This window comes from Saimiri boliviensis, chromosome 2 (genome assembly GCF_048565385.1).
Source record: "Saimiri boliviensis isolate mSaiBol1 chromosome 2, mSaiBol1.pri, whole genome shotgun sequence".
NCBI lineage: Eukaryota > Metazoa > Chordata > Mammalia > Primates > Cebidae > Saimiri > Saimiri boliviensis.
In genome coordinates, this window is record NC_133450.1 from 234,635,700 (window position 1) to 234,650,303 (window position 14,604).

Genomic DNA, 14,604 nt, shown 5'->3' on the forward strand with positions numbered 1-14,604 from the left:
ACGAGACAGAAAATTAACAAGAATATCCAGGACTTAAACTCAGATCTGGACCAAGCTGACCTAATAGACATCTGCAGAACTCTCCACCCCAAATCCACAGAATATACATTCCTCTCAGCACCACATCGCACTTACTCTAAAATTGACCACATAATTGGAAGTAAATGACTCCTCAGCAAATGCAAAAGAATGGAAATCATAACAACCAGTCTCTCGGACCACAGTGCAATCAAATTAGAACTCAGGACTAAGAAACTCATGCAAAACCACACAACTACATGGAAACTGAACAATCTACTCCTGAATGACTACTGGATAAATAACGAAATTGAGGCAGAAATAAAGATGTTATTCAAAACCAATGAGAATAGAGACACAATGTACCAGAATCTCTGGGACACATTTAAAGAAATGCCTAGAGGGAAATTTATAGCACTAAATGCCCACATGAGAAGGGATGAAAGTTCTAAAATTGACATCCTATTGTCAAAATTAAAAGAACTAGAAGAGCAAGATCAAACAAATTCAAAAATAATTATTTTTAATTGACACATAATAATTGTACATATTTATGGAGTACAGTATGATTTTTTTCACCAGTTTTAATTAATATTTATTTAATATGGTCTTTTATCCCTCATGCCCAACCCTTTCTCCTGAGTCCTCAAAGTCCATTTTGTTATTCTTATGCCTTCGTGTCTTTGTAGCTTAGCTCCCACTTATGAATGAGAATATTGGGTTTTCATTCCTGAGTTACTTCACTTAGAATAATGGTCTCCAATTCTACCCATGTTGCTGAAAATGCCATTATTTGATTCCTTTTTATGGCTGAGTAATGTTCCATGGTGTATATGTACACCACATTTTCTTTATCCACTGGTTGACTGATGGGCATTTGGGCTGGTTCCATATTTTTGCAATTGCAAATTGTGGTGCTATAAACATGTATGTGCAAGTATATTTTTTGTATATGACTTCTTTTCCTTTGGGTAGATGCCCAGGAGTGGGATTCCTGGATCAAATGATAGATTAACTTTTAGTTCTTTAAGGAATCTCCACACTGTTTTCTATAGTGGTGGTACTAGTTTACATTCCCACCAACAGTGTCAAAGTCTTCCCTTTTCACCACATTCATGCCAACATCTATTATTTTTTTATTATGTCCATTCTTGGAGGAGTAAGGTGGTATGGTATTGTGGTTTTGATTTGCATTTCCCTGATAATTAGCCATGTTAAGCATTTCTTCGTATGTTTGTTGGCCATCGGTAAATCTTCTTTTGAGAATTGTCTTTTCATGTCCTTAGCCCACTTTTTGATGGAATTATTTGTTTGTTTTCTTGCTGATTTGTTTGAGTTCCTTGTAGATTCTGGATATCAGTCCTTTGTCAGATACATAGATTGTGAAGATTTTCTCCCACTCCATGGGTTTTCTGTTTACTCTGTTGATTATTTCTTTTGCTGTGCAGAAGCTTTTTAGTTTTATTAAATCCAATTAATTTATTTTTGTTTTTTGTTGCATTTGCCTTTTTCTTGGTCATGGAGTCTTTGCCTAAGCCAGTGTCTAGAAGGGTTTGTAAATTGTTATCTTCTATAATTTTTATGGTTTCAGGTATTAAATTCAAGTGTTTGATCCATCTTGAGTTGATTTTTATATAAGGTGAGAGATGAGGATCTAGTTTTATTCTTCTACATGTGTTTTGCCAATTATCCCAGCACCATTTGTTGAATAAGGTGTCTTTTTTTCCACCTTATGTTTTTCATTGAAGATCAGTTTGCTGTAAGTGTTTGGCTTTATTTCTGGGTTCTCTATTCTGTTCCATCGGTCTATATTCCAATTTTTACACCAGTACCATGCTGTTTGGTGACCATGGCCTTATAATATAGTTTAAAGTCAGGCCATGTGATGCCTCCAGGTTTGTTCTTTTTGCTTAGTCTTGCTTTGGCTGTGCAGGCTCTTTTGTGGTTCCATATTAATTTTAGGATTGTTTTTTCTAGTTCTGTAAAAAATGACGGTGGCATTTTGATGGGAATTTCATAGAATTTGTAGATTTCTTTTGGCAGTATGGTCATTTTAACAATATTGACTCTACCCATCTGTGAGCATGGGATGTGTTTACATTTGTTTGTGTCAGCCAAATTTTCTTTCAGCAGTGTTTTGTAGTTTTCCTTGTAGAAGTCTTTCACCTCCTTGGTTAAGTATATTCCTAGTACTTTATTTTATTTGCAGCTATTGTAAAAGAGATTGAGTTATTGATTTGATTACCAGCTTAGTCACTCTTGGGTATAGCAGGGCTACTGATTTGTGTACGTTAATTTTGTGTCCTGAAACTTTGCTTAATGTATCAGTTCTAGGAACTTTCTGGATGAGTCTTTAGGGTTTTCTAGGTATTGCTCATGCCATCAGCAAACAGTGACAGTTTGACTTCCTCTTTACTGATTTGGACACCTTTTATTTCTTTCTCTCGTCTGATTGGTTGCTCTGGCGAGACCTTCTAGTACTATGTTCAATAGAAGTGGTGAAAGTAGGCATGCTTGTCTTGTTCCAGTTCTCAGGAAGAATGCTTTCAACTTTTCCTCATTCAGCATAATGTTGGCTGTGGGTTTGTCATAGATGGCCTTTATTACCTTAAGGTATGTCCCTTCTATGCCAGTGTTGCTGATGGTTTTAATCATAAAGAAAAGCTGGATTTTGTCAAATGCTTCTGCTGTGTCTATTGAGATGATCATGTAATTTTTGGTCTTAATTCTGTTTATATGGTGGATCACATTTATTGACTTATGTATGTTAAACCATCCCGGCATCCCTGGTATAAAAACCACTTGATCATGGTGGATTATCTTTTCGATATGTTGTTGGATTCAGTTAAGTAGTATTTTGTTGAGGATTTTTGCATCTATGTTCATCAGGTATATTAGTCTGTAGTTTTCTTTTTCTTTCTTTCTTTCTTTCTTTCTTTCTTTCTTTCTTTCTTTCTTTCTTTCTTTCTTTCCTTCCTTCTCTTTCTCTTTCTTTCTCTCTTTCTCTCTTTCGTTCTTTCCCTTCTTTCTTTCTTTCAACAGAGTCTCACTCTGTCACACAGGCTGGAATGCAATGGCATGATCTCAGCTCACTGCTACCTCCAACTCTGCCTCCTAAGTTAAAGCAATTCTCCTTCCTCAGCCTTCTAAGTAGCTGGAAGTACAGGTGCATGCCACTTCACCCAGCTAATTTTTTGTATTTTTAGTAGAGACAGGGTTTCACCATGTTAGCCAGGATGGTCTTGGTCTCCTGACCTCGTGATCTGCCCATGTCATCCTCCCAACATGCTGGGATTACAGGTGTGAGCCACTGCGCCCGGTCTGTAGTTTTGTTGTTGTTGTTGTTTTGTTTTTAATGTCCTTCCTTGGTTTTGGTATTAGGGTGATACTGGCTTCATAGAATGATTTAAGGAGGACTCGTTCTTTCTCTATCTTTTGGAATAATATTTAATAGGACTGGTGCCAGTTCTTTAAATATTTGATAGAATTCAGCTGTGAATCTGTCTGGTCTTGGACTTTTTTTTGTTGGTGATTTTTAAATGTACCATTTCAATCTCACTACTTGTTATTGGTCTGTTCAGAGTTTTTATTTTTTCCTGATTCAGTCTAGGAGGCTTGTATATTTCCCATACAATTTATCCATCTTCTCTAGGTTTTCTAGTTGGCATGCATAAAGGTGTTCATTGTAGCCTTGAATTATCTTTTGTATTTCTATGATGTCGGTTGTAATATCTTCTGTTTCATTTTTTATTGGTTTATTTGAATCTTCTCTCTTCTTGGTTAATCTCACTAATGGTCTATAAATTTTGTTTATCTTTTCAAAGAACCAGCTTTTTGTTTCGTTTATCTTTTGTATCTTGTGTGTGTTTCAATTTCATTTAGTTTTGCTCTGATGTTGATTTTTTTTTCTTCTGCTGGGTTTGGGTTTGGTTTGTTCTTATCTAGTTCCTTGAGGTGTGACCTTATATTCTTTATTTGTGCTCTTTCAGACTTTTCGATGTAGGCACTTAATGTTATGAACTCTCCTTTTAGCACTGAATTTGCTGTATCCTAGAGGTTTTGATAGATTCTGTCACTATTATTCAGTTCAAAGAGTTCTAAAATTTCCATCTTGATTTCATTGTTGACCCAATGATCACTCGAGCAGATTATTTCATTCCCATGTATTTGTATGGTTTTGAGGGTTCCTTTCGGAGTTGATTTTCAATTTTATTCCACTGTGGTCTGAGAGAGTACTTGCTATAGTTTTGATTTTCTTAAATTTGTTGAGACTTGTTTTGTGGCATATCATATGTCTATCTTGGAGAATGTTCCATGTGCTGATGAATAAAATGTATATTCTGCAGTTTCTTGGTAGAATGCTCTGTAAATATCTGTTAAGTCCATTTGCTCTAGGGTATAGTTTAAGTCCATTTTTTCTTTGTCAACTTTCTGTCTTGACCTGTCTAGTGCTGTCAGTGGAGTATTGAAATCCCCTGCTATTATTGTGTTGCTAACTATTTCATTTCTTAGGCTTAGTAGTAATTGTTTTATACATTTGAGAGCTCCAGTGTTAGGCGCATATATATTTAGGATCATGATATTTTCCTATTGGACTAGTCCTTTTATCATTATATAATGTCCTTCTTTGTCTTTTTTAACTGCTGTTGCTTTAAAGTTTGTTTTGCCTGATGTAAGAATAGCTACTCCTGCTTGCTTTTGGTGTCTATTTTCATGGACTATCTTGTTCCACCGCTTTACCTTTAGTTTATGTGAGTCCTTATGTGTCAGCTGAGTCTCTTGAAGAAAGCAGGTACCTGGTTGGTGAATTCTTATCTATTTTGTGATTCTGTATATTTTAAATGAAGCGTTTACGTCGTTTACATCCAATGTTAGTATTGAGATGTGAGGTCTTGTTTTATTCATTGTGCTATTTGTTGCCTGAATACCTTAGTTTTTTAATTTTTAATTGTGTTTTTTGTTTTATAGGTCCTGTGAGATGTATGCTTTTAGGATATTCTATTTCGGTGTATTTGGAGGATTTATTTCAAGATTTAGAGCTCTTTTAGCAGTTCTTGTAGTGGTGGCTAGGTAATGGCAAATTCTTTCACCATTTGTCTGAAAAAGACTGTGTCTTTCCTTCATTTATGAAGCTTGGTTTCACTGGATACAAAATTCTTGGCTGATAATTGTTTTGTTTAAGGAGGCTAGAGATAGGACCCCAATCCTTTCTAGTTTGTAGGGTTTCTGCATGAAGTCTACTGTTAATCTGATAGGTTTTCTTTTATAGGTTACCTGATGTTTTTGCCTCACAGCTCTTAAGATTCTTTTCTTTACCTTAACTTTGGATGACTTGATGACTGTGTGCCTAGGCAATGATCTTTTTGTGATGAATTGCCCAGGTGTTTTTTCAGTTCCTTCTAAAAATGTTCCTTCTTTTTTAGTTCCATCTATTGGATGTCTGGATCTCTAGCAAAGCCAGGGAAGTTTTTCTTGATTATTCACTAAAATGTGTTTTCCAAGCTTTTAGACTTCTTTTCTTGCTAAGGAACACCAGTTATTCTTAGGCTTGGTTGTATAACATAATCTCAAACTTCTTGGTGGCTTTGCTTATTTTTAAAAATTATCTTGTTTTTATTCGATTGGGTTAATTCAAAATCCTTCCTGTCAAACTCTGAAATTCTTTCTTCTACTTGTTTGATTCTATTGCTTAGACCTTCCAGTGCATTGTGTGATTCTCTAAGTGTGTTCTTCATTTCCAGAAGTTGGAATCATTTTTTATTTATGCTATCTATTTCACTAGAGATTTTTCTGTTTATATCATGTGTCTTTTTAAAAAAAATTTCTCTAAGTTGGACATTTTTCTGGTACCTCTTTGACTGATTGGGGATGGGAGAATAGTTGGCCTTCCGAATTCTTTTTCTGGCAATTGAGAGATTTAATCATGATTTCGATCCATTGCTGGTGAACTAGTGTGATCTTTTTGGGACGTTAAAGAACCTCGGTTTGTCAAACATGAGAATTCCTTTTCTGACTCCTGGGTAGATTGTGTCAGAGGGAAGATCTGGGACTCAAGGGCTGCTGTTCAGATTCTTTTGTCCCACAGGTGCTCCTTTTATGTGGTGTGCTCCCCTTTCCCCTGGGGATGGGACTTCCTGAGAGCCAAACTTCAGTTGTTATTTCTCTTCTGACTCCAGCCACCCAGTGGAGCTACTGTGCTCTGGACTGGTACCGGGTAGTGTCTGCCAAGAGTCCTGTGATGTGATTCATCTTCAGGTCTTTCAGCCATGGATACCAACACCTGCTCCAATGGTGGCAGCAGGGGAGTGAAGTGGACTCTGTGAGGATCCTTGGTTGTATTTTAGTTAAGTGTGCTGGTTTTATATTGGTTGGCCTTCAGCCAGAAGATGGTGCTTTCAAGAGCACCTCAGCTGTGGTAGTATAGGGAGGATCAGGTGGTAGGCAGGGCCATAGTGCTCCAAAGAGATTATGTCCTTTTTCTTTGACTACCAGGGTGGGTAGAGGACTATCAGGTGGAGGCAGGTTTATATGGATCTGATCTCAGACTCTCCTTGGGTGGGGATTGCGATGGCTGCTGTGGGAATGTGGTTCCCAGGCCAATGGAGTTATGTTCCGTTGGGGGATTATGGCTGCCTCTGCTGTGTCATATATGTTGCCAGGGAAGTAGGGGAAAACTGACAGCCACAGGCCTTACCAAGCTCCCATGCAACCCACAGCCCAAAAGGCTGGTCTCACTCCAACTGTGCCCTTCCAACAGCACTGAGTTTATTTCCAGGCACCGAGTGAGCAGGGCTGAGAACTTACCCCAGGCTACAAGCCTCCCAGCTGAGAAAGCAAGCAGACTTACAGTTCCTCATTTGTCCCACGAAGCCTGAAGGGACAATCCACCTCTTTCAAAAGGTCTGTGGATTCTTTTGACTTTTCTGGTATGTTCCTGCAGTAGTTCTTGGAGCAAAAGTTTACAATGTGGGTCTCCACACACTGTCCTGTCCATCTAAATGGGAGCTGCAAGTTAGTCCTGCCTCCTATCCACCATTTTTCCTCTACTCCAGTGTGTTATTTTGATTCATGTATACAGTGTGTGATGATCAAATTAGGGAAATTACTTGTCCATCAAACATTTATTTTTTGTGTGTTGAAAACAATCAAAATTTGCTCACTTAGCTATTTGAAAATATGCATAAACTGCTGTTTATTGTAGTCCCCTCACAGTGCTTTAGAACACTAGAACTTTTTCCTCCTCCCCATCTGTGCCTTTAGATCCATTAAAAGATCCATGTTAGACCTCTTCATTTGGCTCACTTCATCAGAGTCCTTTGCAGGATTATGGTTTGTGACTTCATCTAACTTGCTAGTCAGTTACTACTTTTGCTTTAATTTTTAAAAAATGGCTTTAAAAATTGATATATAATGATATACATACTTAAAGGGTACAATCTTGTAAATTTTGACATAGATAAACCATAAAACCATCAGCACAATCAAGCTCTCTCATTTGCTGACTGTATCCTACTAAGGGACTGAAGGTCTCTTCTTGGCCTCTGTAAAATAGAAAGGATGATAGCAATTTCTATAGCATACGGGTTCTGCAAGGTTCAAAGAGATAATATATATGCAGTACTTAGCATATATATTAATATATGCTCAATACAGTCTCAAGCACATATTAGGTGCCCAGTAAATAGAAACCTTATCACTAAATAAAAAAATCGAATTGAAAATAGAACTACCTCATTATTCAGCAATCCCACTGCTGGGTATCTATCCAAAGGAGATGAACTTGGTATGTCGAAGAAATATCTGCACTGCCATGCTCGGTGCAGCATTCTACACAATAGTCAAGATATGAATTAACCTAAATGTCCATCAATGGATGAAATAAGAAGGAAAATATGGTATACACATACAAAGAAATATTGTGTATTCAACCATAAGAAGAAGGCAGTTCTGTCATTTGCAACAGCATGGGTGAACCTAAGTGAAATAACCCAAGCAGAGAAGGACAAATACCATGGGGTCTCATTTACGTGTGGAATCTAAAAAAGTTGAAATCACTAGAAGCAGAAAGTAGAATGGTGGTTACCAGAGAGTGGAGGCAGGAAGACTGGGAAGATCTTGGTCAAAGGATGAAACATTTCAATTAGACAGAAGGAATAAATTCAAGAGACCTGTTGTATAACATGGTGACTATGGTTAATAGCAATGTATTGCATACTTAAAAATTGTTAAGAGTAGATTTTAAATGATTTTACCACAAAAAAAGGTAAGTATGTGAGGTACCATGTATGTAAGCTTGATCTAGGCATTCAATAATGTCTACATATTTCAAAACATCATATGGTACACTATGCATAGGAACAATTTTTATTTGTCAACTTTTAAAAAGCCAAAAACACTACTAGATGTACAATGCTGTGGTGTCCAAGAATCTGCATTTTAACAGATATTCTTGGTAATGACAATGCAGTTATTCCTCACAACACACTTGGAGAAATACAGATATGACGTTTAGAATGTAAAAGCGTCCATTGTACAGCACAATTGCTTACAATGGGTATTCCTGTATTTTTTTAAATTTAATAGAAAAAATTATATATTGAGACAATTTAAGAATCAAAGAAGGCTTTTAACATTAGGAAACGTGCTAAACTTTTCTTCTTAACATGCTAGCAACATTTGCATCCCAGAGTTTCTTTTACCCCTAAGAGTATCACTTATGAGAACCCACATTATGTCTTATTAAACTTGGTCAAAAAGTTAGATTTTTTTGTCTAGCAGGCTTAAAATACCAAGGCTTCCTGTGGAAACAGAGAAAGAGGCTCTCCATGTTCCAACTTCAAGGGCCATCCAGGAATCATCTATTTTGGAGTTTTCAGGGAGAAAAGATTCACAGAGGCTCTCTAAAATTAATTGCCTTTTACCGCTTCTAGAGCAGGTAGACCTACAGACATGTAAAAATCCACTAAATATTTAAAAGTTTCCTTCCAGCTCTAAAGTGTTATTTTGTAGAAATAAATTCAAAATTATCTAGGGCAAAATGTAAAATCCAGTAAAAATAACATCAGATGAAGTAGAGAACCAAGGGCTAGGTCTGTTTCTGTGTGCTTCACACTTTCTGACTGACTCATGTCCTCCTTACATAAATCCTGTGGAGTAGATGTTATTATTAATTTCATTTTACAGATAAGAAAAGCGAGCCACAGAGAGATTAAGTAACTTGTCCAAGGTCACAGAGGTTATACTAGAAAATCCAGGATTGTAACTCGAGCAATGACATCCTGGCACCACGCTCTTGACCTCTCTATGATAACATGCTCTGTTCATATTTTAACCTTTTTGCTTGCTCCTAGTTCTGTCAAATGTGCATATCAGAATATTAAAGTATCAGTGATGGGTCAGGGTGCAGTGAGAATTTATAAAACTACATTATCATAGAGTCTATTGTGTTTTGCTTTTTTTTTTCTTTTTTGAGATGGAATCTCGCTCTGTAACAAGGCTGGAGTGCAGTGGCATGAACTCTGCTCACTGCAACCTCCACTTCCCGGGTTCAAGTGATTCTCCTGCCTCAGCCACCGAGTAGCTGGGACTACAGGTGCACATCACCACACCCATCTAATTTTTGTATTTTGAGTAGAGACGGGGTTTCACCATGTTGGCCAGGATGGTCTCTTTCTTGACCTCATGATCCACCTGCTCTGGCCTCCCAAAGTGCTGGAATTACAGGCATGAGCCACTGTGCCCAGCCCTATGTTTTACTTTTTAGTGAAAAAGGTAGTTGTTATATGATAGGCTAAAAGTTAGCTTGAACCATATGACATTGCCAGGAATTACCTACCTTTGTCATTTTTGACCTAAATGGATAATTTTTTAGTTGATTCTTGACTACTTTGTATGGTCAATCAAATACATAATTCACAGTTGAATGGCGATGTACAGTTTATGATAATGCTACCCCACTCTTCCTTTTGCTCCCCACAGTCTTGGGAGGTGGAGAGAACTCTGTTATTACCCCTGCTTCACAGAGGAAGAAGTGGAGGAGGCCTGCCCCAAATGGTGCAAGGCTGGGTAGTGACCAGACTAATCCTTCACCTGCTCTGTTCCTCCTGTCACCTTTTTGTACTGGTTCCGGCCGATGGCTACTTTTCAGTGGCCAATATGCAGGAGTTTTAGGCATCACTTCGACAGGCATATTGAATTCATCAAATGCTACTTGATAGGGAACTGAGCAGAAGATATAAAAGGAGGGGGCCTACCAGCCAACAGCAGGTGCTGAGACAGAAGCCAGGCTAGTGCACATTATATAGATTCCAGAGCTATTGGCAGAGAGGGAACATCCTCCCTCCTCATAATTTTGATTCCTCAACCCTCCTTCCTCTCTCTGCATCTGATGAGTGAGGGATGGTCACTCCTGGGTCACCTGCAAGCTGCCTCACTCCAGGGAGAGCCAGGTGTGGGGCAGCCCATCACTGGTTTCCTCTGGGGGTCCCCTTGCTTCTCTATGGTGTCTGGAGATGCACCTGGTTCCTACGTGAACTGCAGTGAAACAACCTCCTCTCAGTAAGGCTGTGTAAGACCTGAATATCCTATACATGACATGATACATACACACAGGCTGTTGTTGATGACCATCCAAAGCTTCCTTAGGGGACATGTGCCCTGACCACAGGCTCTGCCCCATCTTCTGCCTCTAGGGAAGGGAGGTGAAGGGGCCAGACTCCTGATGCTAGCTCTCTGAGAGCTGAGAGGCACAGGGGAAGAGCAAACATGCAGAGGAGGGTCTCAGGCAACCTCCTGGACCACAGCTGAATGCACATGGACCCAGCATGGTGGATGGCAACCCATGCGGGAGACTGTAGCACTGTCTTTGTGGCTGTTTGTGTTGTTTCATTGAATTGGAGGCATTCATTGAGGATGATGTCATTTAGCTGAAAAAACACTAAATTGAGAGCCAGCAATTCTGGATCCTAATCAGGGTTCTGTCTATGAGAAGCTGTGTAGTTTCCCACTGCTCTTAGGTAATTCCTGCTAGGCCCTACCACCCTCCCCAGATTAATATCTAGCTGCTTTCTCCTTGAATTAAAACTCTCCAGCCATTTCAGGCCATGTCAGCTCCTTGGCCAGACCCCTTCTTTCCTTCTTGAAGGTCTCCACAGGTTCCCTCATCCTCTGACTGAAGTGCTCCTGCTCCAGTCATGGCCAGGTGAACAGCTATTCAGGATTTCTTAAGTCCTCCTCCCCTTCCTAAGTAGGTTTTATACTCTGCTATTTCATAGCAGCGTTTCTGGTCTGCCTTCATACCTGTTTCAGTCATCTGTTGATGCATAATAAACCATGTCACATGTAGTGGTTTTAAAACAACAGTTTATTATTTTTTATGATTCTTTCTGGGTGTACCAGCTGGTTTGTCTGCTTCGCTGGGGTACTGGGATGCCCCATTTCAAAGTGACTGTGTCTCGTGGCTGGCAGTTGGTGTTAGACATGGCTAGGATTCAGCTACAGCTGTTGGCTGGGGGTGAGGTGGGGGGAGGGGTTCAGTAGTTTCCCTTGTGATCTTCTCCATCTGTATACTTGGGCTTCCTCACAATATGGCAGCTGGGTCCCAAGGAGGAATGTTACATGAAGTGAGGCAGAAGTTGCCTGACTCCTGAGGCCCAGCCTCACAACTGCCCAGCATCACTTCTGCCACATCTGTTACTGCCTGCAACAAATCATAGGCACAAGGAAGAAGATTCTATATCTTGATGGAAAAATAAAAATTTACATAGAAAAGAAAACAGGGTTAGCGAGAAAGGTGGCAATCTTTGAAAACTTGGTCTATTTCAGTACCATGTATCACATGATCATCTGTTTTGACCTTTATGTTCTTTCCCAAGCTGCAAATATTTTGAGAGCAAGGAGCATTTCTTTTTCTTTTCTTTTTTTTTTTTTTTTTTTTTTTTGAGACGGAGTTTCGCCCTTGTTACCCAGGCTGGAGTGCAATGGCGCGATCTTGGCTCACCGCAACCTCTGCCTCCTGGGTTCAGGCAATTCTCCTGCCTCAGCCTCCTGAGTAGCTGGGATTACAGGCACGCGCCACCATGCCCAGCTAATTTTTTGCACTTTTAGTAGAGACGGGGTTTCACCATGTTGACCAGGATGGTCTCGATCTCTCGACCTCGTGATCCACCCGCCTCGGCCTCCCAAAGTGCTGGGATTACAGGCTTGAGCCACCGAGCCCAGCGAGCAAGGAGCATTTCTATTTGTTCACCACTATTTCCTCAACCTCTTGTACCATTTTTGATATACTTGCAGAATAAGTGGAAGAATAAAGGATACCTTGTACAAATCACTTCACCTTGAAAACCAGCTTACATTCTGTAAGACAATAGAGATAGCTCACGTGATTATATTTAAGGCTTCAGGTTTTATTCATAAAATTATATGACTTTTTACTCAACTGGGATAACTTAGCAATATGCTTAATGGATTCTTTAATAACGGGGCTACAACTGGGCAGCTATCATCTAATTTTAGCCTGAGTGCTCTCTGGAAAAGCCTACTGTTTTTTGGCACATAGTAGCTATTGAATAATTCCATTTTGTGGTGGAGCCAAGAATAAGAATCATTTTTCATAGTTGAAGGCTTTGCAAACCACACCGTAAATGGCCATACCCTTTAGTCACCCCAGAGATAGGTCATTTTTAAATTGGTTGTCTTGACAATAATGGTGATCATACAAAGAATGCAGTTTCCTTTGAAACACCCTGAAGCATTCTCATGGAAATCTTTTTATCTTCACTGTATCCTTGTAAAGTAGGAAATGAATGAGTAATTGTTTGTGTCAAATGACCATTTCCTTAGGTTCAGTGGATTGGGCTATTGTTGTGCATTTCAGTGGTACAATTTCCATTTTACTGCTGCTCCTGTTGTGATGATGAATTTGTGGATGCTTGATAAGTATATTTTCCATTCCATCAAAAGTACATATTTATTTGTTTCAATGAAGCCTATGAGAATGCCTTTTTATGAATAATAATATTGATTTGAAAATATAATTTGAGCATGAAATATGATGTGATGTTTACAAGAATTGGAATGCTTTCTCTAAATTTGTACTTTCTCTCCAAATGTTAAAATTTGGGGGCCTGTGTTGTTGTTATTAACTATTTTTACAGAAAAAGCTTCTTCAAAGAAGCTGTTTATTCAGGCAAGAAAACACGTTTGTGGTACTATTCACATTAGGAAGCACATCATGATAGAACATTGCCCCTAGAGAACTTGTCTCAATTAATAAAATATAATTTTCACATTATTCAGACTGTGGCAGATCATAGGAAAATATGAAAATTTCTCATTTATTTTATATTCACTAATTAAGATTTTAATACCAAATCTGACTTTATTTATTTATCTTTATTTCCTTATTTTTTATTTTATTATTTTTTACTATGCCTTGACTTTGTATAGAACAAAATCTGACTTTAAAAATAACAAAGTAAAAGGAAAAACAATGAATCAATTCCATTTGGGACTATAGATGCTATAAAACTAAAAAACTATAAAATATTAGTGAATCAAATTCAGCAGTAAATTAGAAAATGAATCCTGCTTGACCAAGTAGGACTTGTTCCAGAAATGAAAAAGAAGTTTAACATGCTTAGCGTACTCATTATATGAACACATTAAAGAACCATATAATTAAATCAGCAGATTTAAAAATCACATTTGAGTAATTTTTAGCTATTTATCACAAAAGCTGTAAGTAAAATAGGACTAGGAGGTAGCTGCTGAGAGTTACTGAAGGTAGTTCATTTAAAAATCCGTATATTGTGAAACAACTGAAATGTGGAACATGACTGCAATGCCTCAATCACCATTGTTAAACAACATTATTTTTGAAAGTCTAGCTTATATAATAAAATGAGAAAAAATAAGTAAGTCATACCAAGGTTAGAATAGAAAGCTCAAAATGATCTTTATTTGTAGGAGCTAGGATTGCAGGCTTGGAAAATACAATAGACCAGATTATAAGAACTGTTCCATCCAAAAGATATTTTGTACACAAAATAAAACATCAAAATTAATATCTTTAAAGAAAAATCAATAGATGTAAATCAAATGAAAAACTGCCAATTTATAATAATAATAAAAGCTATGGAGTAAATGGAAATGAATTTAATGAGACAGGTTTAGACATAAAGGAAGGCTGTTCCACAGTTTTAAGGAGGATGAAATCAGAGACGCAGGCCTTCAGAATGGGCTGTCTGGTGGCTCTGCCTCCACTCCTAGAGAGTCTCCTAGTGGTGCCCCTTCTGTGCCAGCACCGCCTACATAGGTGGGCAGATGTTGTAGCACCCCCAGGCCTCACACCCACTCAGGGCCCTTTCCTTGAGGAAGAGAGATGATAACATCTCACATGGACCAAGAAAAGCAAGAGAGAACCTTCCGCAAGTCCCCTAGCACAACTCTCCTCACATTTTTTCTGCTAGAACTGGTTCATGTGCCCACTTTTTGAGCCAGTCTCTGGAAAGAGCTATGAGCTTAGCCAAGCTAACATAATCTCTAGATTAGGATTATCTTTTTCTGAAGAATGTGGCAGAGAGTTTA